The sequence below is a fragment of the Scleropages formosus genome, chromosome 16, assembly GCF_900964775.1.
Source record: "Scleropages formosus chromosome 16, fSclFor1.1, whole genome shotgun sequence".
In the NCBI taxonomy this organism is placed as follows: Eukaryota; Metazoa; Chordata; class Actinopteri; order Osteoglossiformes; family Osteoglossidae; genus Scleropages; species Scleropages formosus.
The window spans coordinates 11974964-11989912 of NC_041821.1; the positions used below are offsets into that span (position 1 = coordinate 11974964).

Consider the following 14949-nt stretch of genomic DNA (forward strand, 5'->3'; position numbering starts at 1 on the left):
AACGACTAGTGACTGCTCTATCTTCTGTATGATAGCACAGGCCGGCTGTGCTGCAGCAACGCCTCCATGCTTCTTATTGACTCTGTCAGTGTGTTTGTCAGCAACTGCATTTTTTTTGCAAAAAACTTTTTTCTTTTACAGAACGTTTAATTTCTGGGTCCACTCAAGTCACTTTTAAGGTGGCTACCAAACAGAAATGTGAGTGTTGTGATAATACAGAAAATAAAAAATGAAAGAAAACAGATTTCCAAGTAATAGAACAGCATGAAAATGTATTTACAGTATAATACTCTATTTAAATTAATATTAATATTATATTATATAAAATAGAGGGGGCGTGGTGGTGCAGTGGGTTTGACCGGGTCCTGCTCTCCGGTGGGTCTGGGGTTGCGATGGACTGGCGTCCCCTCCCCCTCCAGCCTTACGCCCTGCGTTGCCGGGTAGGCTCCGGTTCCCTGCGACCCCGTATGGGACACGTGGTTTCAGACGATGTGTGTGTGTGTGGGTGTGTGTGTGTATAAAATAGCCATGTTATGAAACATAGCATTCATTCAAGTTAATTGTTTGTATAGCCTTATGTTTTCTCATAGAATACAGCATAAGGAGATTTTCGACTAATAACGAAGTTGACTTATGACGAGGTCGTCAGAAAAAAAAACCAAGTCATAAATCGAGGAATACCTGTCAACTCGTAATATATGGCTTCTCGACACTGATCCCACACTCTTAAGCTAAAGTGCTTTGTGCTCACACTGTATTGTTCCTGAGCTCTGTACTTTGGACTGTGTAGTTCCTAGGCCTTGTATTCTGGCTTCTTTATTCTGTATTCTGGTTTCTTGAACCTGCACTCAGTGTTTTTTTTATTTATTTATTTTGTGTTCATGTTGTACACACACTGTATTGTTCCTGAGTTGTGGACACGTGCTGTGTGTTCCCGGACATTGTGCTCACACTGTACTCATGCTGGGTGGTTTCTGGGCCCCGTGATCATATCAGCCACCGGGGCCAACGAGGCTCGCGCAGGGGGGATACACAGCTCTGCTTTGCATGCGGAGTGGCACCTGTCCCCTTTCTCTGGAAGGGCTCATTTTCTCCCAGGCGCTCCGCCGGCCGTGGCTCACCTGGCGCTCGAATCCCTGGCGAGCTGCAGGCGGGCCGCACTATGTGAGCTGGCACTGCGCATGGCAAGGCAGCTTAAACCAGAGGGACGAGGCATCGCTGTGACACAGACAGGTCCAGCGTGATTGTTTTACTGAAGTGCCGGCGAGATCGGAGGAAAGTGAGAAGGGCTGTAATGGACTTTCGCTTCGTTCACAAGGAGAACAGAGTCATGTAGCGTCAAATACGAGGGCATTTGGGGTCCTGTCGTCATGTTGCACCTGTAACACTGTAACTGGGCAGTAGACTGTACAGTGGTTAAGGACTTGATGACCGAAAAGTCTCAGGTTTTTCGTTACAGAAAGGCCAATGCTTTGCAGTCTTTGAGCTCGATTCGTAACCTAATTTGCTGAAGCGAAACACCCAGCTGCACATCTAAGTGATGCACAATAAAGTCCCTTTGGGTGAAAGCATCTGCTAGGTAGCTAAATAATGTAATGTCACACTGTAATGTTCCAGAATACGTGCTGACTATATATTTTGCTTTTAACAGCTTGCGTATGTGTGTGTGTATTGAAATGGTTGAGTGTACATAGGGCCAGCAATCAAAATGCAAATGGTTTGTGGGATATTTTCTAAAGAGTGATAATGTCGTTCAGATCTGTCCTTTTGTCCTGTCGCCAGGAGAGCAGCCGCTTTTACCTCATACATTACCTATTAAAAGCTGATTTGACCTGGATAGCTATTCATACATATGTAATGAACTCATTATGAATTCGGGGGGCAGATATTTGAAAACGGACAAGACTACTGATTGCTGGGTCTACCATCATGGAAGCTGAATAGGTTTAATTGATTGTTTAAAAGAAAACCTGGTTGTTCTGTTCAACAAAATGCATGTTTGGCTTTTGCTTTGCTGTATGTTATTGCAGAGAAAATCACCTTTTTTCTTCTTTTCTTTTAGGACTGAACAGGCTTGGTGGATCTGAAATGTGAAGTCGTGGGATTTATACAAAAAAATCACTTTCAACAGGCAAGCGACATTTCCAGGTATCTGTATAAACCTATAAAACCATTATGTGCACAAGTCACCACATCTGTATTTTAAGACAGGAGCTCATTCATGCTTGATCTGTATTTTTCAGTCATATTTGTAAATGACCTCTAATTTATCCCATTAAAATCCCCACATTAATTATGTTTTGCATAAAATGATTTGTTTTGGGAATATTTAAAGTAGGGAGGGTCATAAGCCATCAAGTTCTTCTTCCTCTTTTGTGGAAGCAGTGTTTGATTGGTCCCCATCAACATCTGCAAATCTCTGTTAAATTGCTGGTGGGTCTTTGATCCGCCACCCAGCAGATCATTTCTGTTCTGTGCCCGTCTGCAGCGAGAAGGCTTAGATTCGACTTTACTGTGCCAACAATGTTTTCATAGCAATCATGCAAACTAGCAGCTGCCTCGAGTCTGCTTCTCCCAATGCACTAATTAGTCATTGTTTGTGTTTCACACTCCGTCACTGAAACCAGGCATATTCAGCACGGCCTCAAAATTCAATCACTGTTTGTAGGAAGAAAGACATTCTGCATAAAATATACTGGCAGTAGGTTCAAAGAGGATTTTTTTTTTTTAATATGTCCGATGCTAAAACATCGTCAGGCTCCGCGCAGGAATTACATATTTACTAACCATTATAGAATATTAGTGCAAGCAGGTGGCACAGTGATTAAGGACAAGCCTTTTAACCTGAAGGTTGCAGGTGCATGCCCTGTGCCTTGTACGGTAAGTGTCGTCAAGTCACAGAAAAGGGAGGGTCGCAATGTGGTTTGCCATTATCTTATTCTGCACATACCTTGGGATTGCAAAAGTAGAGAGAACATGCAAACTCCACACTCCCTGAGCCAGATTCAAACCTGTGCTTAATGCACAGTTCAAGCAGTGTGAAGCAGGTATCATTACCACTGCCCTTGAGCACTCTACTTACCTTGAACTACTGTAGTAAAAAACCCACCTCTATAAAAGGGTTAAATGCTGTCAGTCACTCCAGAGCTTAATATCTGCACTCAGTCACACTCTAGTATGTTTTATTAATATTTTATGCTTTGATTTTGCACTCTGTTCCTGGTGTGGGAATTAAGTATGGACAGCAGGTAACAGAGTGGTTGTCACCCTCTTTTAACTGGAAGGTTGCTAGTTTAAATTCTGAATGAGGCCCTGCAGTCATACCCTTGAAACAGGTACGTAACCTGAACTCCTTCAGCGAAATATACAGCTGTATAAATTATAAGTCACTTCGGATAAATTGCTTGCTGAGCTTCAAAGTAATAATAAAAGTAAAACTTGACGCACATTTGGAGATGCTGTTTAAGTGCTCTTACTAATACCTAGATGACTACCACACTGATTTACAGTATTGGCCAATACACTCCAGTTGATTCTTCATGTTTGTTTATATCTAATGCAACCTTTATAGTTTTTAATACAAATTATGAAGTCTGAATGCCAAATGCCTTGTATAAAGTCCTTACAAACCCTTTTATTCTGACTGTATCTTGAGATGGGTACAGCTATTAGAAATTGCATCTCAAAGATCAAGGGTTCTATTAGTGTTGAAATGTGTCACATTAATTTATGTCTGTGCACCATTCACATTCACATCTTAATATGTGCTGACACTGAATTAAGACCTATACTTGATGCACCTTCTATGCCCTAAACACAGTCTCTTTAAATTAGCAGTAGTTTGAAGTAATTCCTTATGGGGGACGGACTGGAGGCTATTTTGAAGATGAAATGCACGATGAACACTTTCTTTCAATGTGCTCTCTGTAAGAGTTTGGATAATAACCATAAATATTACCATTGGATTAAAAAAAAATGTTAATTAAACATTCTAAAATCTTTTTCGTCTTTAAAAATCTCTAGTCATTATTGCAAGTAAGACATTATTTGCTATAACCACTGCTGTAAAATATTAATTGCGAAGAAAATGTAAATTTGACTTGTTTCCATTTCATGGTCTAATGGTTTCTCTTATAAATAGCCTTTTAAATCCAAAATGAATGCAATCCTTTAGTGGCACAGGAGGCAGAAATTCACTGAAACATCTCCAGTATTTCAGAAATGCTTATGTGCGACTGTGCATGCACTCGGCGATACCGAGAATTGGACACAGACACGTACATACACTTCTACAACTGCACATTATTTAGCGAAACGGACGTACAAGAGGCACAGCGGAAATGTGAACACTGGGTCCTTCACACACGCTTCCTTGCCAAGTGTCTGTCAGCCCGTGGAGTTACGGATGGGTGAGGTTGCATTGTTGGTCCACATCTGGTAGATGCTTGAGGGACAAATGTTCAGAGAAGCGCCACTGCATTTGGACGAGTGGACTTGAAACCAATGGCACTTGTTCAGAAAAGAGCTCTGCATTGCCAGCGCAGAACAGCAGTCAGAGGAAAGTCTTTCTCCGGAGTGTGTGCTGTGGTTCACACCTCTACAAAGTATCTCTGGATACAACTTGCACAGAATTCTTTGCTACGGTTTCTTTTCAAAATTGCTCTAAAAGGCAGCATAGAAGTATGATTCTATAAATGTGCAGGCATACACAACCTACAAATAAAATTTGTTAGATACTGGTGAATGTGAAGTGGCAAGGTGGTGCAGTGGGTGATAATAGCACCTCACAGGTCCTGAGCTGCCTATCTGGGTACGGGCCGGAGTGTGTGGAGTTTTTGTGTCCTCCCTATGTTTTCAGCCTAAAAATAGACCAAGAAGAAGGCAGTGATAGATCAGTTCTGTACCGTTATCTGGAACACCAGTTGAATTGGACTCAGTGGCTCAATGGGAGCTGACTTTGACTCAGTGGCGCTTACCTTACAGGTGTGTGGTCTATTAACAGTGAATTCTTTGGGGTTGGAGCAAGGTGCTCTTTTTTTCACTAGTCCTTAGTCTTTTTATTTTCATGAGCTTTGGGTGCATGCTGTATCTATGTGGTGAAATGACAAAGAGCTGAAGGCACTCCCAAAGATCATGGGCTTCATGATACAAGTTTCTAGAGGCTTTATTACTTACCGCAGGTGTTACCAGTATCTGTGTTACCGGTGTGATAGACCATCAATGGCCTTGTCTACTTGGAGCATGTCAGGTGTTATGAATAAATTGTTAAAATGTTTGTGCATATATAATAATAATAATAATAATAATAATAATAAACTGACTCTTACAGCTGATTATTTGTAACTTTTCATATGTTGATATTTTTTGTGAGCATTTTGTTGTTCATCATCAAGCCTGCACAGTTAGGATTACACAGTGTCCTGTTGCTGTGAAAGCAAAGGTCAACAACTTGGCCTGCTGTCATTGTTGTAATACTTCTGTAACCTGTTGTCTCAGCAGCATGTTAAACAAAGCATCCCTGCGTCTTTTCTCTCCAGCTTCAGCACGCCTGAATGAATCGATTAATTGCTCACACTCAAGGAAAATGTTGTGAGGTGGATTTTTTAACTGTGACACTTTTCAGTATTCTGTGATATGCTTTATGGCTAATTCATTTGAATTCTAACAGGCTGACCCACAGCATAGTTGTTATGGCAGCCATGTGATAGCTACAGTTTGTTTGCAGTAATGTGTGTCACATCGCACAATGATTTTCACACCTGAAGGTAACCTCAGACAGTGATGGGGTGACAATGTTAAAAGGTCGCATTACCAACAATGTTTTATTTATTTATTTATTTATTTATTGTAGTGACGTGTGGCGCGGAGGCGTGGCGGGTTTGGCTGAGTCCCACTCTCTGGCATGTCTGGGGTTCGAGTCCCGCTTGGGGTGCCTTGCGACGGACTGGCATTCCGTCCTGGGTGTGTCTCCTCCCTGTCCAGCCTTGCGCCCTGTGTTGCCAGGTTAGGCTCTGGTTCACCGCGACCCTTCTTGGGAGACGCGGTTTCAGTCAATGTGTGTGTATTACAACGACCCGCGTTACTGGTGTTTGAGCAGGGAATGCGCTGATTGTAAATAGTTGCATTATGGGAAAAATGTGGAACGTAAGTGCGGAACTGCTGGGGGTTCTTCTGCAGGAAATGATGGGGTGACCATGTTTGCCAGTGTATTGAGAGAAATCCTGGGGGTGCTAAGCAGGCTGGGAAGGGTGACTTGGCGCAAAGGTCCTGGAGGAAAAGGGGTCCTCCGGCCGAGAGCATTTTTTCCCTGTGTGCCGGTGTTCAAATAAACTGTTCGAGATGAATGCTGCCTGTGCGTCCTTCTTTGCCCCATTCAAAACCATGGCGCTGTGCACCACAATATATTTATTTTTTTTTTACTTGTGATAGTTATCTCACCCATACAGACCAATTACTATGATTAAAAATCCCGTTTTGAATTAAAATGATTTAATTGTAGCGATTCCAAATTGCACAGATTATCAGTTGAATTGTTGTTGATGCTTATTTTGAAATTTTTAATTCTTCTGACATATGTCACATTAATGTCAATAATCCCATGAGTGTAACTTGGAGAAATTACGCTTTTTTTTCTGACAACATGCATACACACTTGCATCTCTCATTGGATTTCAATATTTATTATCACAATATAATCTTTTGGACTGCTTTTGATTCTAACTGTAAATTAAATGTTGACTGTCCAGCATTAAGATAGCATTTAAGCAACAGATACTACCATTTAAATAACATTAATTTAGCAGCATCTTAAAATTAAAGCAAAATTCTTTACACAGTAAAACTGTAATACTATAGTTAAAAGCGGAATCTCAGATAAGAGATCAAAGATACTTTTATTTAAGACAGATAATCCTTTAAAAAATCTTTCTCAGAAAAAGCTGAATGCATTGTGTTCTTTAGAGAAGTGAAGCTTCTTCTTGGAGATTCTGAAAAACATTATCTTGGCACCTTTCACCTGTTGGATTCTGGGCTTGTGAAAGCATTTTGTGGACATTTTCAAGGTTTAGATTTTTTTTCTTCTTTCAAATAATTGAAGGCATGGAAATACATGCCCATGCTTGGCTTTAGTGGTGTAAATCTGCATTTTGATACACATGAGTTGCTCTGCTATGGTCGAAAGGAAGCGGTACATGCCACGACCTAGGCTTTGTCTGGGTAATCTCCCTCATGCTCCTGTGAAAAGCGCCTCAGCAATCCTTTGGCCTGAGGTAATCACAGTTGTCAAGGACTGTTTACATGTGAACGGACTGCTTCATCTCAAGGCTGGCATTGCTCCATGAATGGATCCAAATGGTACCAGATTGAGGAAGATTGCAGCAGAATTGACTCAAAATTGGAAAATATATTAAAAAATGAAATAAAAATCAATGATGTGTTCTTCATTTTAGAGCCAAACAGAAACTCTTTAAAATGCCTTTAACATTTTACACATGCTGTCATGTATTTTTGTGTCACAGGCTTAGTCTAAGAGATAAAAGGAATAAACCGAAGGTCTAGTAGGTCTAACTGGGTATAGGGTTACAGTATTAGGCATGATCTCAGCCTTTGCTTAGATTTATTTACAGCTCCAACCTGGCAGTGAAATCTGGAATTTATGGCTTACTTTTTAATTAGAAATAATGTCTTGTAGAGCTGAAGTGATGAATTGTTTAATCAATATATTGATTTAGGTCCCCAGATGAGGAAGGCTCCTATTGACAGCTCATGCTGTAGCCTAACTTAACACTTTGTCTTTCAAAGAAATGCTGTTTGTTGTGCAAAACACAGTATTTCATTCTTAACCAGGAACTGAGTTTCAAATGCATACTGTCTTTTATGAACTAGGCTTCCGAGCCATTAAAAAATAAGAACTATTAACAGCTGTCTTCACATATATGTAATTTAATATTTATTCATTTAGTTGACACTTTCCTCCAAAGCAACTTACAGTATTAAGGTTACAATTATTTAACCATTTATACAGCTGGGTCATTTTACTGTAGTAATTCAGGGTAAGTACCTTGCTCAAGGGTACCACAGCTGGAGGTAGGGCTCAAACCTGCAATTTTTAGATCCAAAGGCAGTATCGCCAACCGCCACGCTACCAGCTGCCCATAATATAGCGAGCTTTAGGAAAGAGGTAATATTTCTTAGTTTTCCTGCACTCTTTTTGATCTCTTTAGCATGATCAGGTTTGAATTCGAAGTATATATTCAGCATTCAGCAATATCAATACATACATACATATATATGTATGTGTGTATTTTTTTTTTTTTTTCCTTCAGTTGAAGCAGTTGAGTTGGTTCTACCTGTGATTTTGAACTTTCAGTGATTTTGGCCCTAGGCACCACCAGCTGCCATTATATGGATGTAATATACTTGTGCTGTTGTTGGGCTGCAGAGCTCAATGCATTTGATCGAAACAGTGCTGTTCGTGTTGTTGTTTTAGCTTTATTAGGTTGCATTCCCCACCTTGCAAAATGTGCAGTGCTGTGTCGCCAAGTAGACAAAAGACATGGGCGGTCCTCAAGCAATTACCTTTTTTTGACAAGCATATTGTACATTCATTTCTTTTAATAGGGCATTTTAAATTCCCTGTCATGAACGCAATCTCGAGCCGTGTACTCCCCATTTCAGCGCCAGGGCCGAGGTGGTTTTCTGAAATAGCTGTGCCCAGATAACAGGCGCTGCGCGGGAGAATGTGAGGAGTGCCCTTGCACCGCTGCCACATTCAGTCGACTCAGACCGTGACCAGGGATGACCTCTGACCCAAACGCTAATTGGAAAGCACAACCCTGTGACGCGTGCGGAATGTTTTCCATCTGTAGAATAAGGAGCCCACAGTACTCCAAAGCCAAGGGAATGAGATTTTGGTTTCAGGAATGGCACGCGTGTCACAGCTAATGTGGCCTGGGGCACCGACCTACAGCCAGAGCTCCCACAAGCAGAGTTCCACAGCTCTCGACTCCATAACAATGTTTTGAGGCTTGAAAGACTGGGATTTTTAATGAAATTGAATTCATATGAGGTACTGCATATGGTCAACAACGAAAATCAAGACAAAAACTTTCCTAATAATAACAATACCTATTATTTTGTGAACTGGCCATAGAAGCTTCATCTGACTTTATCAAAATCTTATAATAATTATGATTTCCATTTATTTAGATGACATTTTTCTCCAAAGAAAATTGTTATTTGCTAGTAAACTACTATTTAAACAACTGAAAGATGATTTATTCAACAGTTTTTTTTTTTTTTTTTTTTTTTTTGTGCAATAATTTAAAGTAGCTTTCTCAAAGGTACTACAGAGGAGGTGTCATTTGAACCGATGTCTTTTTGAACCTTGGTGCAGGTTGCAGCTGTAAACAGTATGCTACCTGTTTGTGTATCATTCTAATTTCTATTTGTTTTCTTCTTAAACATCATTAGGATCTGAGATTTGTTTACTTTTAAACATGGCTTTTGGCTTTAAAGTGAAGAGACAGAGCCTGTTGGTCACCTTCATGCTACATGTTGCTGGACACCAACCTCGTCCCGTCGGTGATGATCACATTCCTCCACTCTACCAAGTTCTTTGATTCCTGCCAGCATATCCCAATAAATCATCGGCTGTTACAGGTGCTAAGCAAACTCTGAATTGCTAGTGTGCTGAAGGATGAAGTGCAAAGCCATGTAGTCAGACCGTGGAGAATGGCAGAGGAAGTTATATCACGTGAAGGCCAGTGAGTCAGAGAGAAAACAAAGGCAGAAAAGATGCCGTGAGCATCACGGCTAAGACGTGTGCCCCTTGTTTGTGTGGGAAAAAGTGCTGAAGCTTAGCAAGCAGAGGAGGAAACCCACCCAAGCTGGCTCCGTGAGGGCAGCAGATGCTTCCTTCTGTGTCGGCAGTTGCTAAACGGGATTCTTATTTAACCCATGCAATCCTTAGGGAATGAGATATCAAATTAACTGTATCCGCCTCCCCCCTCCAAACAGAGCAAAGGGGCAGCTATCGCTTTGCCATCGTCTGGGGAAAGCTTTGCCATATATGCGTACAATTAAAAAAAAGAAGTCTTATTTAGATAACAAAGCAGCCGGAGATAAGGACAGATAGGAGGCCTGACTCCTTGGGGCTGCGGCCACGGTTATGGGAGACAGATGAGGACATTGGGGCCTAATTGCTGGCGTACCATCTGGCAAAGAGAGGGGGGGGGAATAGCAGGTGCGGGACATCTCCCAGAAGAGGCGGCAGGAAAGTGGGGTACAATCCAACGGACTTGGGTGAAATGATGACGGGAAGAGTCTGCTACTCTTCAACAAGCCGCCCCAATTACTCCGTGTGTGTAGCGATGAGCCAAAGGAACCCAAGGCCAATATTTAATGTTTGCATTCGTGGAACCTTCTGTATGACAGCCACAGAATTTGATCATCGTAAGATCGAAATGTCCCCTTCATTGGGAAACTCTATATGCAGGGGTTAATGTAATTGTGACATCCTGGTTCTGTTTCCAGAAGTTGTGTCACTTTCTTAATTACATTTACAATGGAGATTAGCTATAAAATATGTTCTGTATGTCAAACTGTGTATCACATTTCCAATAGGAGTTAGTCATACCATAATTATAATAACCATTTCAAATTTAATATTTGTCATCCTCTGTCCTCTGTCCCCTGAGTTGCCTACTTGTATTTTCAAGGCATTCTTTGACATATATTATTGTTTATGATCTCCTTATTTATCAGTTGCAGTTGTGAGCATAACCTGTGTGCTTTTTGTTCTTCTTCAGATAGCTGCTACTTTTGACCAATTTCTCTGTTACTGGCCCTAGGGTCACCACTGCCATGTGTAAGTGACGAACCCTTCCACTCACTGAGATGTAGGGTTAGGGGTCAGGTGTAAAATGTCATGGCTGTTTCTCTCAAACTGCCAAAAAGAAAGGCTGTGGAGGTCTGTGAATGTGTGTGTGTAGGGGGGAAACACACCATCTTGGGAAGAGCAGCAATAATTGTATTATGATCTATATGTCATAGATAATATATATTTAACCTTTGACGGACTGGTACGCTGTCCGATATGCCCTAACTACGATTATACCCTGTGCTTCCAGAAAAGGCTCCAGACTGGCAAGATCCAGACTTGGACAAGCGGTTAATTTGTTACATACTTATTACTTTTTCACTGAACCTCATATTCATTTGTGTTTTTAGATATTTGCCTTCTTCCTGTGCTGAATAGTATGGTAACGTAACTTAATACAAGGTGAAACTTTGTTCTGTGCTTTCACCAGTTTTTCTTATCGGATTGAGTTCCATAATGCACAGAAAAGGTTGAATTACAGTGGCCTGAGGTTCCAGAGACTATTTTCTCAAAACACCCTGTGAGGAAGTCTCCCCCGGGCTTTTATCTGGCAGCAGGGATCCATCTATTTATATGAAGCCTCTGGATAATAAAGGAAAAAAGGGGGCCATGCTGATTATTATCAAGCTCCAGGAGAACTTGGCATCATCCCGGGCGTAGGCACGCTGGTGTCTCCGTTTCTTTGAGCCTAATTAAACATCGCCTTTATGGGACTCATTATTGTGGTTACGGTCGCTGTTTGGTTACCAGCGTTCTAATATTAGGCAGCTGGCACTGAGAAGATGCTCAGGTGGACCATGTCGAAAGGTCTGCCTTGGTCTCCATGGAAAGACTGTTTATAAAGCAGTCTTACTGCCATAAAGCAAACTACTTTATGCTAATAACATATCAGAAACATAGGCCTTATGTGTAGTCCACTGTACATCTTTCTTGCAATTAAACATGCAGTAGTAAATCTTTAAATATGCAATTAAAAATCTATTGATTCATAGATAAATGTACTTTTTTTCTTGATTTTTCTTTAACTCATTGTTATCATACAGAAAGTTACCATTCTGTTGTTGAGTCTTGGTTTTCAATCTTTCACTATTTCAGCCTTTACCATCATTATGTCCAAAGACGATGGTATGCGTTACATTTTTCTGCTATACAAATGGTGAATAATTGTAAGGAATTTACTGATGTGTATCTTACGTTGTACATTGCATCGAAAAATGGTGTCAGCTAAAACTAGTTAATAATAACAACATTTTGCGTACTGTTTATTATGATCTCAAATGATAAATCATTGATAAACACAATATCAGTACCGGCTTTAGTACATACTATATATTGTGTGTGCAGCTAGCCAAACTGCAACAAATCTTATTTTAATTGCAATTATTATCCCCCATCTGTCCTGCTGCATTTTTATGTGGATCCACTTGGCCACAATGGTGTCCATCAATTTGCTGTTCAGAAAACATTGAAGCGTTGTGTCCCACCCCCAGTGGAGGTGATCAGATTGTTTGCAGTGTGTTGCTTCACATTCTACACCTAATGCTCCAGAGGTTGTTAATGTTCCACCAACTGATTGTAATGGTGTGTAAGCTTTTGTGGGCTGCTGGTGCACTTTGATGTTGCCAGCGGGGGCAGGACTGGCGGCGGGACCACGGGATTACGTTGCAATTGTAGTAAATTGAACAATGAACTGAGCAGAATACAGCCTGCGTCACGGCAGCAATGTCCTGCCACGGCACTCAGGAGAAGAGCAAACAGAACAGAGACACCCGAGCAAATCCACATCAGCAGAGGGTACAACCTGCTAGAGTGATTTCATTTATTTATTTGGCATTGAAAAGTTATGGAGTCTTACATTTCAGTTACATGACATTTATTTACAAGAAAACAATACCATGGAGTTACTGTAATAATAACATGCATAGCAGTAATATTAAGAAAATATTTGAGTGGGACAAATGTTCAATTTATGTACTGGACTTTTTTGAAATTTTTCTTCCTCATTTACCATTTTTTCCTTTTTTCTTTAATTTATTTCATTATTTTCTTATTGGGGCACGGAGGGGGCGGTGACGCACTGGGCTTGGCCGGGTCCTGCTCTCTGGTGGGTCTGGGGTTCAAGTCCCGCTTGGGGTGCCTTGCAGTGGACTGGCATCCCGTCCTGGGTGCGTCGCCTCCCCCTCCAGCTTTGCGCCCTATGTTGCCGGGTTAGGCTCCGGCTCGCCGCAATCCCGCTTGGGACAAGTGGTTTCAGTCAATGTGTGTGTGTTCAAATATAATTTTTCAGTTTTTTTTCTTATTTTTCTCACAGTGAATACAAAACATTGTAAAGTACTAAACTGGAAATTAATGGTCCCAGACAGGGATATATTGCCCATTTAATTGATGGAATATTTTTCTCTGATACCCATATGAGCAGAAGATGGTCAAAAACACACACACACACACACACACACACACACACATATATAAAGCTGGAATATATATAAAAAATATATATAAACTCTTTTCTTTCTTCGGCAGAAGGAAACAGCATTACGATAATCGGAATATATACATGTATATAAATATACATATAATGACATATATAATGACATTTACATGTGTTCTTCCTCCTAAAGTTTTGAATGTGTCATAAATAAGCAAAGCAGAGGAAATTACCCATTCATCTTATAAAATCAGATGCTTAGCACGGAACTGTTATGTGGTGTTACATAAAAGAGCTAGTCTCTGACGGAAAGGTGGCAACATTCACTGAAAATATACTTCGCTAACCTCTCTACATATTTGGCATCCAGTTTTACTCTTAGCAAGACAACTCTGTGTTAAGTGCTTCCTTTTACATTTATGTAACTTTGGCGTGCATTTATTATTCATTGGAGGACCAAGTCCAACTTGCGCATCAGAAAAGCTCTTTGAATAAATATTTAATTGCATGATTGCATGCCGTGCTGCAGCTGGATGTTCCCCCCATCCTGGAAGCCTACCTGATTGTCTTCCACTGTGTTGGAAGAGGCTGTCCGAGCACTTCCAGCAGTTTTCCAACTTCACTGTGGCAAACAAGCACAGTGCTATAATTATTACATCTTAAATGTGGTTTCAATGATGTAGGTTTCAGATTTGCATGCATATAGACCAGGGGTCACCAGGCCAAAGTCCAGCTAGTGTTGAAGAATACATTTTAATTAGTGCCTGGTGACTTAACAAACCACACATTTACTGGAATAATGCAAGAACTGAGGTTAAGCAAAAATGAGCATGTATTGCAATCTTGAGCTCATGGATTTTCATCTTCATCCCAGATCATTGATAAGACTGTAGAACACAAGCGCTCAGTGTATGCAGACCTCCATTTACGACATATGCGACTTACAACAGCCGTCCCATCAACCTTATTACATTATTTTCATTTCCCGATGTTTGGTCGTAACATCTAACGACAGCCACTCCATCTGCTGTACAATAATATTCGCTGGCTGGGCTGCCATGAACCACCATATTTCTTATTGACTCAATGTGGCTATCAAAAACTATGCCTTCGTTACAGAAATGTTTTATTTATGCAACAATTTGTTTGTGATTCCTTTCAAGTTACATTTTTTACTTTTTTCTGTTTTGATGCAAAAGGAAAAGAGCAGAAGAAAAGTTGTAATACTTTTTATTAGGCCTATAAGTAATAGTACTTATTATTATTATTATTATTATTATTATTATTATTATTATTATTATTATTATTATTGTTGTTGTTGTTGTTGTTGTTGTTGTTAACACTGAAAAATGTGTAAAATATGAAAAGAAGAAAAAATTGAACAAACCCCTGTTACACAACATAGCATTCATTCATTTTAATTGTTTATATGTCCTTATGGTTTATATAACACAATATAATGGGATTTGCAAATTACAAGTTTAACTTTAACTGGAACAGAACCCTATTGTAAGTGGAGAACCACCTGTAGTAGGATATCATATAAATGCTGAAAAACATTAAGGATGTGCTGACTCTAAGGTAAGCTAATATAACCGTCATGGCAGGGAACATAAGTCAGAAAATGAGACTGCAGTACTCA

The 14949-nt window shown here is 40.4% G+C and overlaps 1 protein-coding gene across 8 annotated transcripts in view; it reads left to right on the forward strand.

Annotated features, from left to right (window-relative positions):
• adgrl3.1 (adhesion G protein-coupled receptor L3.1) overlaps positions 1–14949 on the forward strand; it is a 177604-nt gene that overhangs the window by 24170 nt on the left and 138485 nt on the right. For all 8 annotated transcript variants that reach the window (XM_018737956.2, XM_018737955.2, XM_018737958.2 and 5 more), the window contains exon 2: positions 2063–2148. The gene's annotated coding sequence lies outside the window, so the exon portion shown is untranslated. The remainder of the gene's footprint in view (positions 1–2062; positions 2149–14949) is intronic.